Raw genomic sequence first — 6,820 nt, 5'->3', positions numbered from 1 at the left:
ATGGACTACAGACATTGACTGTCTCCTAGACTAAAAACAAAGGCTGCATGTACTGCCTATATTTTGAGGGAAACGCACTGTCCATTATTTGATTTGATCAGGGCAGGGCAGCACACACAAACTGCATTTAGTCCAATAACAATCCATGATATTATTAGGGTGATAAATAAAAGGCAGTTGCTCCATGACACAAGAGCACGCTCTACTGGGACAAAAAGCTTACAGCACCTGGTATTACCAGGCGGTCTCCCATCCAAGTACTAACCAGGCCTGACCCTGCTTAGCTTCCGAGATTGGACGAGATTGGGCGTATTCAGGCTGATATGGCCGTAAGCAAGGGAACAACTCTTGGTACACTATATAAAGTCAATGTGTCACTCACTCTGAAAGGGACACAGAAACGTATCCACTTTGTGACACAAACTGAAGAAGCTCAACCCTTGCTTACATTTCCAATATATATATATATATATATATATATATATATATATATATATATATATTTGAGTCTTGTTGGGGGGAAGAGGGCATATCCTATGTTGATTTATGACAAGTTCATTGACTAGGGCCCTATAAAATAGGCGTTGCGGACCGAATCACGGAATCCAGACATTACACCGAAATGCAACAATATTCAAACATTTATTGAACTTAGTAAGAAATCAACTAAATCTATTCAACTTGTTATAAAACACATTCATTTGCCCAAGTCAATCATAAGACATGAACAAAATGCATCAGTGATTCGTATTTCCATGAACTTTCTGGCACGGCACAGGAATGCCCCTGTCTGTGTGCATGTGTGCGGTGCGCGCGTATGTCTACACTTTGTGTAGCCGTTAGCGATGATGCTAATCATAACCTTCTTCTGGTAGGGAAGGAATGGCTTTCCCCAAAACCTTCGCAAGTAAATGTTAACTACAAAGTAGCCTATGCCTGCCTGGCAGAATTATACCGTGATCATTTGCATCACTCCAGTGGCCATTTGTTCTACAGCAACACCGCTTAACCAAACAAAGGTCTCTTCCTGGTGCACGCTTGCATTTAAGGGTAACTACACCCCAAAATCTAAATGTCTTACATTTTTCCCAGACCTCACAAATCGTCACCTGATAGGGTTTAAACATTGTTGTGGACATAGAACATCCAATTGTGCTGTTTTGCTATTAAAAAGGTGTACTTTTGAGAGCGAAAACCTGCCAAAACAGGGACAAGCGGTCAACGGGAAATCTAAACGGAGAAAAGGGAACTTGGGAATTAACGGAATCAGGCAAAACATTGAAGGGATTTTATAGTGCCCTAATGGACTACAGACATTGACTGTCTCCCTAGACTAAAAACAAAGGCTGCATGTACTGCTTATATTTTGAGGGAAACGCACTGTCCATTATTTGATTTGATCAGGGCAGGGCGGGACAGCACACAAACTGCATTTATTCCAATAACAATCCATGATATTATTAGGGTGATAAATAAAGGCAGTTGCTCCATGACACAAGAGCACGCTCTACTGGGACAAAAGCTTACAGCACCTGGTATTCCCAGGCGGTCTCCCATCCAAGTACTAACCAGGCCCGACCCTGCTTAGCTTCCGAGATCAGACGAGATCGGGCGTATTCAGGCTGGTATGGCCGTAAGCGGGGAACAACTCTTGGTACACTATATAAAGTCAATGTGTCACTCACTCTGAAAGGGATACAGAAACGTATCCACTTTGTGACTCCTGTATTTTGGAATCTGTCCAATTGGTCTCTTGGAAACACAACATGTCTGCCTTAACAGACACTAAAACCTGCTCAAATTTGCTCATGTTTCTCAAACTGTTACCATTTAGGGATGCGACTGTAATCATTATTAATGTGTGCAGAGGTATAATCAGAGCAAAACAAGTCCTTTCAAAACCTACTGTTTCTCGTGTTTTGCCAGAAGACATTACAGGCTCTTCAGGCATATCTGCCACTGTCTCTGAAGTCACACTCCCCATGTCACTCTCTTTTTCTCCCTCCATAAACACACTCCCCCTCCTCTTCCTCAGAAGTGAGGTCCATTGTTTGCAAAAGTAAGTGATCTTTTCCCTTCTTACAGCTACATCTAACTTTCGGTCTGTCACACATTTCACACACATTACCTATGTTCAAACATTCTCTGGCATAATGCCCTTGTTCACTGCATTTATGGCAAGTGAATTTCTGGACATTCCTTAAGTATGTGCCCCGGCTGAATACATAGTCTACATACCTTCACTTGATTGTCATGGATTACACGAAAATATTCAAATCCCTCGACAGTGTTAAATTTGGTAGAATATGGCAAGGATTGCACATTGTCTGTGAACTTCACCTTGCAAAATCTCGTCCCGTCTACAATGTCTGTTCCTGGCCACATCCTCCTCTTGATTGGCGTGGTCGCCTTCACTTTCCAGCCTCTTAGTTTCTCATATATCTCCCCATCTGTAATGTATGCAGGCAAGTTCAAAAAGGACACCACAAGCTCATCGTTCCCTAGCTCTTTAGCCATGATTTGACAGTTCTTTATCTTTAGCCCGTCCATTAGTCTTTCTTTTCCCTTTACATGAGACATTGTTATTTCATACTTATTTCCGTCTCTCATTCTACATCCAAGTATTGTTCCACAAACTTCCCTTATTCCTCTCAGCAATTCCATTCGTTGTTATTTTCCCTTCTCCAATTATTTCTACGTTCACCGTCAGTTCCTTCTCATACTTTCTTTTCTTCAGTTCTTCATTTGAAATTCTGATTTCACTGTTGTCCTTTCTCGTCGTCGTTTGTATTCTTGATGTTGACGCCATGTTGTCCATCCGGTTATTTTAATAAATATCCCCCAAACAGCTCACGCCGATGGGGGATAATAACAAAAAAGTTTCAAAGAAAATCAACTACAATCACACACAAACTTTCAAACTTATAAATCAAATAAACCTCCAAAAAACGATATCTTCTCTCAAGCACTCAGACACCTGCCGCTCATCCACTTCCTGAAATTCCAAAAAGGGGCGTATTCAGGCTGTGTTACGGATACAGGTATCCTGTGTTCTTGTGTGTTTCTCTCCTTCTGCCCTAATCACAGGTGTCCTGTATGTTCCTGATTGGTGGTCGTGGAGGTGTCTGCTGATTGGACCAATCAGTGAACATTCCTGTGCATTGCACCACCTGTTACTCGTTTGTTAAATCACACATTCCATTATATAAAAACCAGTCTTGTGTTTGTTGAGAGAGAGAGATTTTTGCCATATGTGAGTATGGACACGGTGGTGTCCTGTGTGATGTGTACTCACTAAGTTGTTGGTTACCCTATTGGTAACTTTGTTAGAAGCCATTTCTTTATGTGAGTGTGGATACTGTTGTGTCCTGTGTATTGTGTACGTACTTTATTGCTGATTACCCTGTTTTGTAGCTTTGTGTGTTTCTGGGAAAAGGGGAGTTTAAGCTAGTTGCCCTTGGGCGTACATTACCCGTAGGGAAGAAATCTGTCTAAAAACACTAGTTAGACCTGAGCGGACCACCCACTGTACTTTTGTATGACTAGCAGTAGCCTAGCGGTTCTTTAGGCAGGCTAGATCAGTTTAGGGGTTTTACACTATTGTTTCATTTCTTGGGTCCTGCTCAGCCCTTTTTCCCAAACCCTTACCGTGTGTTCTGAAATAAACCATGTGTGTTTGACGGTAGTTCATGGTAGTTGTGTCCTATTTGTTCTCACTGTTCCATACTACACTTATAATTTGCATGAATTTATGTTACGGGTCTCATGTCCGTCACCCTAGACGTTTAAAGCCACGGGGTTCGTAACATAAAGTGGGGGCTCGTCTGGGATCCTATCTATCCCATGCTACTCATGTAAATTAGTAAGTGTCTGGTTCAGTGTTGAGCTTGGCAGCTGTACTACCTGTTTTTTTGTGTGTTCAGTAGTTGACGGCTCGTGTTGCTAGTAGGATGGCTACTTTTGAGTTAGGGGCATTTTTGGAAAACCCTACGTGGGGGGTTTTTGAGAATTGCCGTAGAGTGGATCTACAGGCTTTGGCTGACCACTTTTCTTTACCCATACCGAGGGGTTTAGTGAAAGCAGAAGTTAGGGAAGTAGTGTTAGAAATATTATTGAGCGAGCGAGTGCTTGTGTTACCGCCGCCTGAGTCTGCTTCTCATGTAGGGGATGTGGTTGCTGTTTCTGTAAGCCCATCAGTGTCTGAGGACGAGGCTAAGGCTCCAGCCACATTGCCCCGTTATGACCCACTCTCCCCACTGACTGACAGTGATGCCAGGATCGATGTCCGCTCGACGCGGCTCCAAATGGAGGCGGAAGAGCGGGCACAAATCAGGCAAGACAAGCTGGAGATGCGTAAGCTAGAGGCAGAACAGGAGACGCGTAAGCTAGAGGCAGAACAGGAGACACGTAAGATGGAACTGGAGATGCGTAGGCTTGATCAAGAACTGGAGATGCGTAGAATGGAACTAGAGGCAGAAACAGCGAGGTTAGTCTCTGCTAATACTATGCCTGCTAGTGAGCCATCCTCACCAGTTGTGTCATCTGCTACGTTTGATATTAGTAGACAGATCACCTTGGTACCTGTGTTTAGGGAGTCAGAGGTTGATTCCTATTTCAGTGTGTTTGAACGTATAGCGGTAGCATTGAAATGGCCGAAGAGGTATGGTGCCTATTACTTCAGTGTAAACTGACAGGTAAAGCCCAAGAGGTTCTGGCAGCGCTACCTCTTGAAGACAGTTTGAATTATGAAGTGGTCAAAGCTACTGTTCTTCATGCCTATGAGCTTGTTCCTGAGGCATATCGACAGAGATTTAGGTCTCATAAAAAGTCTCCTACTCAGACTTATGTGGAGTTTGCTAGAGACAAAGGAAATCTGTTTGACAAATGGCACAGTGCAAGTAAGGTAACTGATTTTAACTCTCTACGGGAGTTAATCTTGTTAGAAGAGTTTAAAAATTGCTTACCGGAACGCATTGTAGTTTATCTGAACGAACAGAAAGTATCCTCACTGTCGGAAGCGTCTGTATTGGCAGACGAGTTTGTGTTGACACATAAGAGCGTGTTTTCGGCTCGCACGGAGAGCAGGGCTGCGGAGTTGCTAACTTTTAGTCCTAGTCGACCAGCAGTACATCCAGCACGCCCAAAAGATGTGCGTCACTGTTTCTATTGTCATAAGGTGGGACATTTGGTTAGTGATTGCTTTTGCTTAAACGCAAGCCGGGGATGACTCAGCACGCCAGGCCGCCAACGGGTGTTGGGCTGATTCGCACGGTTGTAAGGCCAGAATCAAGACAGAAGCCTCATAGTGAATGTGGTTTGAAAGTCCCTGTCCCAGATCACAGTTATGAACCGTTCATTTTTGAGGGGTTTGTTTCTATATCAGATGACGAGCGTCTCAGCGTCCAGTTAGAATCCTCAGAGATACTGGTGCGGCGCAGTCGTTCATACTAGCTGATGTGTTGCCCTTGTCTAATAATACATATTGTGGGTCCAGTGTGTTAGTACAAGGAATTGAAATGGGTTTCGTCCCAGTGCCATTGCACTTTGTGAACGTACACTCTGAATTAGTCAGTGGATTGTTCAGAGTTGGCGTACGTCCTATGTTGCCAGTAAAAGGGGTGACATTTATAATGGGCAACGATATTGCCGGAGGAAAGGTAATACCCATATTGGAGGTATTGGATAAAAGTGACCAGTCTCTCTCTGAGGAGCTGGCACAGGGTTATCCAGATGTGTTCCCGCTTGTGCTGTCACACGTGCTCAAGCACGACAAGTGGGTAAGTGATAGATTTGTCAGACACGATTCTATTCAGAGAGTGTGACCCAGAGGATAGTTCGGGTGCTACCTCTGGTAAGCTGATGCAGTCTGACCAACAGCCCAGAGAAAGGAAGAAGGATGTGGAACTTGTTGCTGAGGCAATACAGTTACCAGTTACTCGTGAGCAGCTGATCGCTAACCAACAGGTTGACAGTAGCCTGGCTAAATGTTTTTCTGGTGTTGTCTCAGAGGAGGAGCTAAAGAAGAAAAACATGGCATACTTCATTGATGGTAATCTCCTCATGCGTAAATGGACATCCCATGTTGACGCTGGCGGAGATTGGAATGCTGTTTACCAAATAGTGATTCCTACAGCCTTTCGACAAAATGTTTTATCCTCGCTCATGATCACCAGTGGTCCGGACATCTGGGAGTCACCAAGACTTATGATCGAGTTTTGCGACATTTCTTTTGGCCTGGCTTAAAACAAGATGTGGCTCAGTTCTGTCGGACTTGCCACACCTGTCAAGTAGTTGGGAAACCGAACCAGGTTATTTTCCCCGCGCCTCTTTGTCCCATACCGCCATAGGTGAACCATTCGAGCATGTGATGGTTGATTGTGTTGGACCATTACCAAAAACAAAATCTGGTAACCAGTTTATGTTGACAATTATGTGTGTGGCCACCAGGTACCCAGAGGCCATTCCTCTGCGAAGGATTACTGCTCCGGTGGTGAGTAAAGCGTTGATCAAGTTCTTCTCAACTTTTGGATTACCTAAGGTGATACAAACTGATCAGGGTACGAATTTCCTTTCTAAACTTTTCAAACAAGTGTTAAAATCCTTGTCAGTTACACACCGTGTGTCAAGTGCATATCACCCAGAGTCTCAGGGTGCGCTTGAACGTTGGCATCAGACCCTGAAGTCTATGCTCCGTAAATATTGCTTGGAATCTGAGAAAGATTGGGATGAGGGAGTTCCTCTAGTGTTGTTTGCTGTCCGTGAGACAGTACAGGAATCCCTAGGGTTCAGCCCAGCTGAACTGGTGTTTGGACACACCATG

The 6,820-nt window shown here is 44.0% G+C and overlaps 1 non-coding gene and 1 pseudogene across 1 annotated transcript; both read right to left on the bottom strand.

The window, feature by feature from the left end:
- Positions 1 to 216: 216 nt before the first annotated feature.
- Positions 217 to 335, bottom strand: LOC121537157 (annotated as a pseudogene).
- Positions 336 to 1,520: 1,185 nt separating this feature from the next.
- On the bottom strand, positions 1,521 to 1,639 carry LOC121537146. The gene has a single exon (XR_005995003.2). It is a non-coding gene; the product is annotated as a 5S ribosomal RNA (ribosomal RNA).
- Positions 1,640 to 6,820: the final 5,181 nt, after the last annotated feature.

This window comes from Coregonus clupeaformis, unplaced genomic scaffold (assembly GCF_020615455.1).
Source record: "Coregonus clupeaformis isolate EN_2021a unplaced genomic scaffold, ASM2061545v1 scaf6332, whole genome shotgun sequence".
NCBI classification, from domain to species: Eukaryota; Metazoa; Chordata; class Actinopteri; order Salmoniformes; family Salmonidae; genus Coregonus; species Coregonus clupeaformis.
This window is presented reverse-complemented; position numbering and strand designations above follow the sequence as displayed.